This window comes from Salvia splendens, unplaced genomic scaffold (assembly GCF_004379255.2).
Source record: "Salvia splendens isolate huo1 unplaced genomic scaffold, SspV2 ctg739, whole genome shotgun sequence".
Lineage (NCBI taxonomy): Eukaryota > Viridiplantae > Streptophyta > Magnoliopsida > Lamiales > Lamiaceae > Salvia > Salvia splendens.
The window spans coordinates 4,630-14,111 of record NW_024599410.1 but is presented as its reverse complement, the minus strand read 5'-3'; the positions used below and the strand labels follow the sequence as shown (position 1 = coordinate 14,111).

Sequence of the window (9,482 nt, the reverse complement as noted above, 5' to 3'; positions counted from 1 at the left end):
TTGCTTATACAACACAATTTACAACTTTAATGCAACCCTTGATCTTTGTACCCACGTACGCACAACAACCCTTGTCAACACCATAACACAATCAGTTTTTCCATCAACACATTTATCATGCATGCCCTATCGTTCCTTTCATCATTTTCTTATATTGCCCATCCCAAACGTTCACCAACATAAACGAAACGAACACTCTAGCATACATCAACGTGCAACACATAACCACATCATAGGATACGTTCCTTATTCACACATGTATCATGTAATGCATTCAAAGCTTGTCAACAAAGCTTATTTCAATAAAACCAGAATCTGGCAGAACAACGCAATATTTTTGTAAAAATCATTAAAATTCCATCTGATCTCATATGAAGCTAAATTTAGGTCACCACACAGTAGACACATAAAGGTTTGTCCAGTTAAAATTCCGCACCAAAATGATATCTTTTGATCGGTCAAAACAAAAATGAAACTCACTGGCCAAAATATAATTTTTGGCAGGTCTGCGCAGTTAAATTGAAAATTTGTCCGTCATTATTTGAAGCTGAAATTTTGACACAACATAGAAGACATCTGAAACTTCATCCAGTTAAAAATTCATGTCGAAATAAGATCGTTTGCTTGGTCAAAAACTCGTTGGAACCTACTATTCGATCACAACAATTTTCATACTCAACGTTCAAAACCCTAGTTTGTCTATCATACATTCACACATACATATTCATGCTTCCAACACATAGTCATGCTTCAAAAATGAGATTACAACCATGCTTTCCTATTCACACATAACATTCACAACGATTCATCCACACACTCACATACACGTACATACACACACACACACACAACCATTCATGTGCACCCATCCTTCCCAACCAATAAATTCTTAGATTTACGATTCTCCACTCACCATATGCATGAGGGGTTCAAGAACATGGATTCAATGATAAGGAGGGGAAAGGTGGATCAAAAGTTATACCTTTCTCTTGAAAACAATCGGTAGAAAAGACAATTGGTGCGATTCCTCAACGGATCTTGAGTTTCCAACTCCAAATCGAAGCAACAATGAAGGATTGATTTGGAGCACTTAAGAGAGAGGGGAGCGTATGAGAAAAACGTGTGGGAGAGGAGAGGAAGAGAGGGAGGCGTGTGGAGTGAAGATTAGGGTTAGGTTTTCTTAATTTATATTCAATAATTATTCCCACACTTAATTAAACAATTAAAATTGTGGAAGAATAAAATAGAGGTCAATGAATAAGCTCCAAAATTAAAAGAAATAGGCGTTAGTGTGGGGAATTTTTTCAAAAATTATGGTATTACTTGGTGAGAAATATACTCACAAAAATGGGTAAAAAGATATTGAGCATCACATAAATAAGGTAACAAAATAATTCAAGAATTTTCCAAGTAGGAGGGGGGGGGGGGACGTGTAAAATATGGAGTAGTCAAAGGAAATATTTAAATCTCCAAATTAAATAGGAATAGGATTTAAATTTGATAATTTCTTGTGGAAAAGGCCCCCATAAAATAGGTAACAATTAAATTAATCTCACAAGTTAATTGAAAGGCATAAGGGGCGAAAATTTATGAGGGCTTAAAGAAGGAAAGAGTCAAATCCTAATTAAAATAGGATATGGAGAGATTTAATTAGATTTTTAATTTAAGGAAGGAAATAAGTAAGGTACCAATTAAATCTACAAAATAATTTATCCTCCTAATTAATAGGAGATATCAAAAAAAACCAAGAAATGGGCAAGAGGTCGGAAATTATGTAGAATAATTTATCCTCATAATTTGGTTGGATTTAATTTAGATAATTATCCCAAAACAATTAATTAAATCCAAGAAAGAAAATACTATTTCAAATAATTAGGAGGGCCGAAAAATATCAAATAAAATGGCTAGAAAAATATGCATGATCCCATTTAATTTAATTCACACATTAGAACATAATTCGTATTATTCCACATAACTCACAACAACTAATTCCACATAATTAACTCAATCACATCGAAAATCAATTTCCACAAAAGAAATTCTCATTCAACATCCACATTAATAAAAACAAAAGTCGCAAATTTTTCGGGGTGCTACATGTAGTCTAGTACTGAACTCATTTATGAATTCTCGTCCCTTGTTGCAAGTGCACTCAGGAGATGGCACTTTGTGGCTGTTTTCCTTGACCATAGCAGGTCTAACGCACGTGGTACAGTCTGCTATCTGCAGCGTTGCAGTGCAGCAGTTGGAGGGGAGGAATTTGTTGGCTGATCTTGCCCTTCTCGGCCCAGCTCTTCCTCACTTTTACAAGAGGTACTGTCACTCTTTTCCTTTCAATGCCTGCTGTTAGTTTGCATTCTATTCCATGCATCTCAACTCTTTTTTTTGTGGTTTCTAGCAGGGCTAAGGCTATGGTGCCGAGGCTGTCTTCCCTCGTGGTCTCGCCCTCTCGGCTCGTCTGACATTCTGGGGCCGAGACGGCTCGCGTTAAAGGCCGAGGAAGTTCACTAGGAACTCTCGGTTGTAAAAGAATAGCTCGACTAAGATTTCTCTTCTTTTCTGTATCTTAACATGTATGCAAACTCTAAAATCGTTGGTGTTTATTTAATTTCAAGCATTTGTAAATTGTTAGCTTTGAAGTTTCTGGAAATTTGTATTTATACTCTTATTCAAGAAATAAAAATACCCATTCATTCTTTATATAAGATTCTTAGTATTTTATTTCATAATTCTCGAGAATCTAAGTCTCGGCTATTACATTCTACCCCCTTAACAAAAATTTCATCCCGAAAATTTGTCTTGGTTAGGCAAAAAGCTGTGGGTACTTCTCTTTCATCTGGTCCTCGAGCTCCCACGTCGCCTCCTCGCGGCCGTGGTGCTTCCATAGGACTTTCACTGTTACAATAGTTTTATTTCTCAACTCCTTCACTTTTCTGTCCAGAATTGCTTCTGGCTTTTCTTCATAGCTCAAATCAGGTTCTAACACCATTTCTTCTTGGTGTACTATGTGCTTGGGGTCAAACACATATTTTCTCAACTGTGATACATGAAACACATTGTGTACATTCCCAAAGCTTGGCGGGAGTGCCAATCTGTACGCCACAGGGCCGACTGTTTCTAGGATCTCGTATGGTTCAATGAAACGCGGTTTTAGCTTGCCTTTGACGCCAAATCTGGTTATCCCTTTCGATGGGGATACTTTCAGAAAGACCTTGTCCCATGCTTTGAACTGTATATCCGTTCTGCGAGCATCTGCATAGGATTTCTGTCTATCTTGAGCTTCCTTGATTCTCTCTCGGATCTATCGGACAATTTCTATCAATTCCCCTACCGAGTCTGGTTCGAGAATCCTTCTCTCACCAACTTCATCCCAGTAAAGCGGTGATCTAAGCTTCTTCCCATAGAGTGCCTCATATGGGGCCATATTTATGGTTGCCTGGTAACTGTTGTTGTAGGCGAACTCTATAAGGGGAAGTGCTGGCTCCCAGCTTACTCCACTGTTGAGCACTACGACTCTCAACATATCTTCTAATGTCTGAATCGTCCTTTCGGACTGTATGCCGTTTGTGGATGTAATGTTGTGCTGAAGTTCAACTGAGTGCCTAACTCTCGCTGTAGGCTTATCCAAAATCTAGAAGTAAATTTTGAATCTCGATATGAAGTGTTCGTTACTAGTACACCATGCAGGCGCACGATCTCTTGCACATAAATCTGTGCCAACTTGTCTGATCCATATGTGATACGAATTGGTATGAAGTGAGCACTTTTGGTGAGGTGATCTATAATCACCCAGATGGCAGTATTTCCTCGCTGAGATTTTGGCAATCATGTCACAAAATCCATTGCTATATGCTCTCACTTCCATTCTGGAATCTCGAGAGGTTGCAACTTCCCATACGGTCGTTGATGTAAAGCCTTCACTTGCTGGCAAGCTAGGCATCTTTCTACAAACGATGCTATGCTTCTCTTCATGCCATCCCACCGGAATTATTTCTTTAAATCATCATACTTCCAGGATGGGCAGACTAGGGGGTCTCATGAGCTTTATTCCTGATCTCGTTCCTGAGTGCCTCATCATTGGGTACGCATAGTCTTCCTTTGGAGGTGAGGGCGTTATCCGCCTCTTCGCGGTAACTGTCCCTTTTTCCGGTCCTCACTTTGAAGCGGATCTTTCCTAATGCCTCATTGCGTCTCTGGGCGTCGATGATTCTACCTCTTAAGTCTGGTTGTACGACTAAGGTGGAAATTCTGCTGTCCACCGTTTCCGGGGCTCTTGCTATCTCCAGTCACATCTTAGCGAATTCACGGAGGAGCTCTTCCTCTTGTGTGAGGAAAGTATCCACTTGGGGTGCAGTCTTCCTGCTCAAGGCATCTGCTACCACGTTGGCTTTGCCTGGGTGGTAATTTATACCACAGTCAGAGTCCTTGACTAATTCCCGCCATCTGCGTTATCTCATATTTAGATCCTTCTGCTCGAAGAGTATTTGAGACGCTTATGATTTGTGAAAATCTCACATCGAACTCCATAGAGATGATGTCTCCAGATTTTCCAAGCGTGCACCACTGCCGTCAATTCCAAGTCATGCGCCGGGTAATTCAGCCTGTGCGGCCCTAGCTGGTGTGATGCATATGCAATCACCTTGCCCTTCTGCATCAGCACGCACCTGAGTCCGACCTTTGATGCATCTGTATGCACCACATAGTCGACTCCCGTCTCTAGCACGGCTAGCACTGGTGCTTTGGTCAACTTTTTCTTTAGCAGTTGGAAACTTGCTTCGCATTATGGGGTCCAATCGTCTTTAAGTCCTTTCTTAAGTTGTTGAGTCATTGGCCTCGCTATCTTAGAAAATCCCTTAATGAACTATCGGTAGTTTCCTGCTAGTCCTTGGAAACTCTGAATTTATTGGGCGTCGTTGGTGACTGCCAACGTTGCACGGTTTCCGCTTTAGCAGGGTTCACTCAGATTCCTTCTGCTGTCACTATATGTCTAAGGAAGTTCACTTCGTTAAGCCAGAACTCACACTTGCTAAACTTAGCATAGATTTTCTTGGCTCTTAACGTCTCTAAGGTGGTCCTCAAGTGCATCCTCGAGCTCCTTCTCGTTCTTTGAGTAAATGAATACATCATCTATAAAAACTAGGACGAACTTGTCCAAATATGGGTGGAATACGCGGTTCGTTAGGTCCATGAACACGGCTGGGGTATTTGTAAGCCCAAAAGGCATTACAGTGAACTCGTAATGGCCATAACTGGTGCGGGATGCAGTCTTAGGTATATCGTCTTGTCGGACTCTCAGCTGATGATAACTCGGTCTCAAACCTATCTTCGAGAATACTCCGGCCCCTCACAGCTGGTCGAAGAGGTCGTCGACTCTCGATAGATGGTACTTGTTCTTGAGTGTTAACTTGTTCAACTCTCAGCGTTCTATCTTTCTTCACGAAGAATTCTGGTGTACCACAGGGTCGTACACTGTGTCTAATAACTAAAGGTCTAGTAGTTCTTATATCTAGATCTTAAGTTCTTCTTATTCCTTAAGCGCCATTCTATATGGTGACTGAGATAACATGACTGATTCAAGTCATTCATTTAGTAATTTATTTCGTCTGGCTAATGAAGCCATTTCGAATCTTTGATTTCATAGTCAGATATTGAGTTCTCTAATGCTTGCATCGATCGTAATCGTAGTCATCGAGCTGGCATAATGACCTCGTAACCTCTTGCTTAGCTGAGGTAGTCTACTTTTACCGCTTTCAAGATGCTTTTGTGCTTACCGCGATTCTTTGTCATGATTTAGCACAGACTTTGTTCTACTCGCATTAATCCTTGAATACTGGATTAGTGCATGTGGAGGTGTTGGCTTCTTTCTCCCAACGCTACTGTCCCCATGCCCTTTTGGTTCGACTGAGCGATTCGTGGTGAAATAATATAGCATGACTTTTCAAAGTGATCGAGATCTCATGTCTAGATTGACACAAACTCTATCGACAGCTCCTTTCTGAGCCGCTTAATTGGGGTGTGGCATATCGTACAATACTTCTACGCATTTTATTGCTAACGTTTGCCCTTGCTCTATATTGTAGGGCTCTAAATCGGTTCTCTTGTGATAACTCTTTAAAGAAAAATTTTGATCTTTCCCTTCATAGTAGGGATGGTGAGGGTAGCGATGCTATCACGCGTTCCTCATTCCCGCATGTCTCTCCAGCTTTAGCTTTTCCTGGCCACCTGTCAGATGAATCCCTCTTGTTGATGGGATTTGTTTCGTCAAACATAAGCTACGTATGTACTCGCATTTTCTCCATGGCTTTCCTTACATAACCATGACTTAGTCTTTGTTCTTGTGGCTTACATATCCTACTTGGATTAAGCATTTTGATCGATCAAACAGTTATATACATATATATAGGTCTTTTACGTCATCAAACGTCATTTAAACCTTGTATATTCCTTGATGTTTCTCTTCTCAAGGCTAGTTACTTCTCTACATAACATAATATTCGATCTTCTACCAGCTTTTTACAAGCGGTAAGTAAACGTGAAATATTTAACGCTTTGTGCAGTCGGTTATGCGTCGCTTCTGGCTGGTGCCTCATCTTCTACACGTGTCTCAATAGAGACATATTTGTCATGCGTATCTGAAAAAAACCGAGACCATGCCTTTTCTGATAGTCTCGTATCAATAACTCGATGATTAATCTAATAGTCTTAACTTGGATTATTATTCACATAGGAGAGTATGACTGAAAATTTGAAGGGCTCCTGAATACCCAACTGGACAAGAATAACATCCCTTGTTCAACTCATATGAATTTTCGTCGATAATCGACCTTGAAGGTATGTACTGAGTTCATTCAAAGAACTACGTAGCTCAACTAGTTCCAGGTAAACTCAGAGAAGCTGAGGCTATCCCCTGGTGGAAGCTAGAAATAATCATGAGATAGGTCATGAAAACTGGATGAAAATGAATTAACTGTGAATTTCCATAGTGAGTTGCCAAATAGGACAGTACAGTTGTCCAATTAAACTGAAAGGATTTGAGCATCAATGATAGTGGTTCAAACATGTCATCGCCTAAGATGATCAACCGCGAAAATTTAGAAACGTAGGCGATTGCAATGAAGGAACATTGATCATGCTTCAAAGGCATCTTGATATGGAATAACAAAATCACATCAATGATTTCATAGGTTCATTAAGGCAATACACAGAAATGAACTATTCAGAAAAATCAGCTAGGCCAAGCTCGTTAGGGAAAAGTGCAATATGCTTGCCTTAACTTCAAACTGCAGAAAAATTCCGAGGCTACGAATAATACATGTACTAGAACTGAGGTAAAATAATTTCACCTCTGCAGGGTTTCAAAATAGGGAGGTGAACAAACGTTTCAGCACCACATGAAATTCCCTGAGGAAAATTGTTTAAGTGTCGTGATCATTCTGGAGATCACAAATGTAGCATCGTAAGAATGAAATTTCATTGCATGGGTCCAAGAAATTGGGATATAAATCCCCTATATTGTGGCTCAAAGGAGACAAAAACAGATAACGATACTTGAAACAATAGAGTATCCCAAATTTGGGAACTGAAACTGGGTCACCGCTTTCGTGAAAAGAATGAAAGTGGCGTACTACTTGCAAAACGTGAGTCAATCAAAAGTCTTAGTAGACGACAGGACATCGTTGTCTAGGAAGATTTAGAGAATGTCTGAAGAATATGCTAATTCATAAGGTCATAGATATACACAACTTTAGAATTTATGACCGGAGCTTACAGAGTCAAAACTTTACTCTTTATGAACGATGAGTCAAAGGACTGCACTCCATAAGCTGGAAGTGAGTCAAATCTCACATAGAAAAAAAGGAATACTGACATGTTACTTGCGAGTCAAACTAAAGTCTGAATAGGCATGGGTACCGTCCTTTGGGGGGACTCTTAGAAGGAATTTCATTAGGAATCCAAGTAAGTACTATTGATTATAATCATCGGTTCTAGTTATGTGACACTCCTTTGTTTGTTCTTGTGGAGCTTGGACATGATAACTGTGTTCTAGGAAACCATACATTCCAAGATGGGGTTTCTCGTGCTGTTAAACTGATAACTGCAGTCGGAGGTCATACTTTCATATTGTTCTAGATAACTTAGAACGCTGATTCTTGTAAAACATTGCATTCTCCATCGTGCTTCATAGCACGCTATAAGTATCGTTTCTGGGTCATGTAGCCACTTGGGCCTGTTATGCCAGATTAGATCACTTTACTGGATTGCGGGTACGATCTCCTTTCGTGTAGGGATGCATCTCCCGATCCGGATTGAAAGTACACCATTTTCGTTATGACTTGGTCTTTATAAAGACATTGGGAACTTCTTGGTTCATCGAGTATACACATATATATATATATATATATATATATATATAAATATGTATACTATTTGTGTGCTCAAAGGAATGGACTTCCTTTAATTGCTGTCTATGGGTAGTACAATAGTACTCCCTGTTTCGTTGTTACTTTCTAATAATTCCTTAGAATTAGGGATTCTCCCTAACTGATGGGCTCAGTTAGTCTTGTTGCCCTTGAAGGCGGTAACAAATTCTCGTTCTACTAGCATTTAGCCGTGTATGTCTCACCTACGGTACTTTTCTAAAGCACTCTAGGTTCGCATACATAGTCCACATGACATCTATACATTCATGTCAAGCTCTTTGAACATAAATCACAGATACATTAAGCATATCCCATGCAAAGTATCAGCTATCACGTTACATCTTGCAAACATTTCAAATCCACATTTTCGTTCCCTTATAGGGCTGTGTGATAAGTCGCATTCTAGGCCTTGGTTACTGGTCAGTATACGTTCATAATTGGATTATATTTGCAAAACAGTTGCTAAAGTGTGCAGGGAAAGGGTTCCAGTCAGAAGGAATAGTTTCAGATAACTCATGTGAAAAGAGCGCTAGAAGGGTGCAATACTGATCAGGATGCATGCTAGAAAAGGCTCGAGATGGAGAAGAAGGATTGCTGAGAAGGATCAAACACAAACGAGGGCAAAAGAGTCATTTCACGAAGAGAGTCTACCCTAAAAATCAACACATTCACACTTAGTTAGAGTAATCTTTCTCGGTAGATCAGTTCCTTCAGCATTGTCCTACATCTTCTCGTTCCTCGCCACAGCCATGGTCACCTGAAGTTCCATCAGTTCACCGGAGATTCACATTCCATCATTCCAGCTAGTCTATTTCGTAGTCGTAGCAGTTTCATCGCCCAGAGTGGCAAAACAATCTTTATTCGATTTCTTAGTTAACCTTTACTTGTTTTCTTTCGTTGGATCTGCTGCATTTTTAGTACTTATGATCTTTTGGAGTGTTTCGTTCAGATCCAAACGTTTTATGCAATGAAGTTGTTTTTATGCATCTCTTTCGGTTTGAATTTATTTCATTCTGCCTAGGTAGCTTAGATCTAGTTGTTGCGGTTGTTTTTGAATGTTGA

At 39.9% G+C, this 9,482-nt stretch overlaps 1 long non-coding RNA gene across 1 annotated transcript; it reads left to right on the top strand.

Moving 5' to 3' along the window:
* The first annotated feature begins 1,975 nt into the window (after nt 1-1,975).
* On the top strand, nt 1,976-2,700 carry LOC121791155. The gene is made up of 2 exons (XR_006048490.1): nt 1,976-2,313; nt 2,402-2,700. It is a non-coding gene; the product is annotated as an uncharacterized LOC121791155 (long non-coding RNA).
* The last annotated feature ends 6,782 nt before the right edge of the window (nt 2,701-9,482 follow it).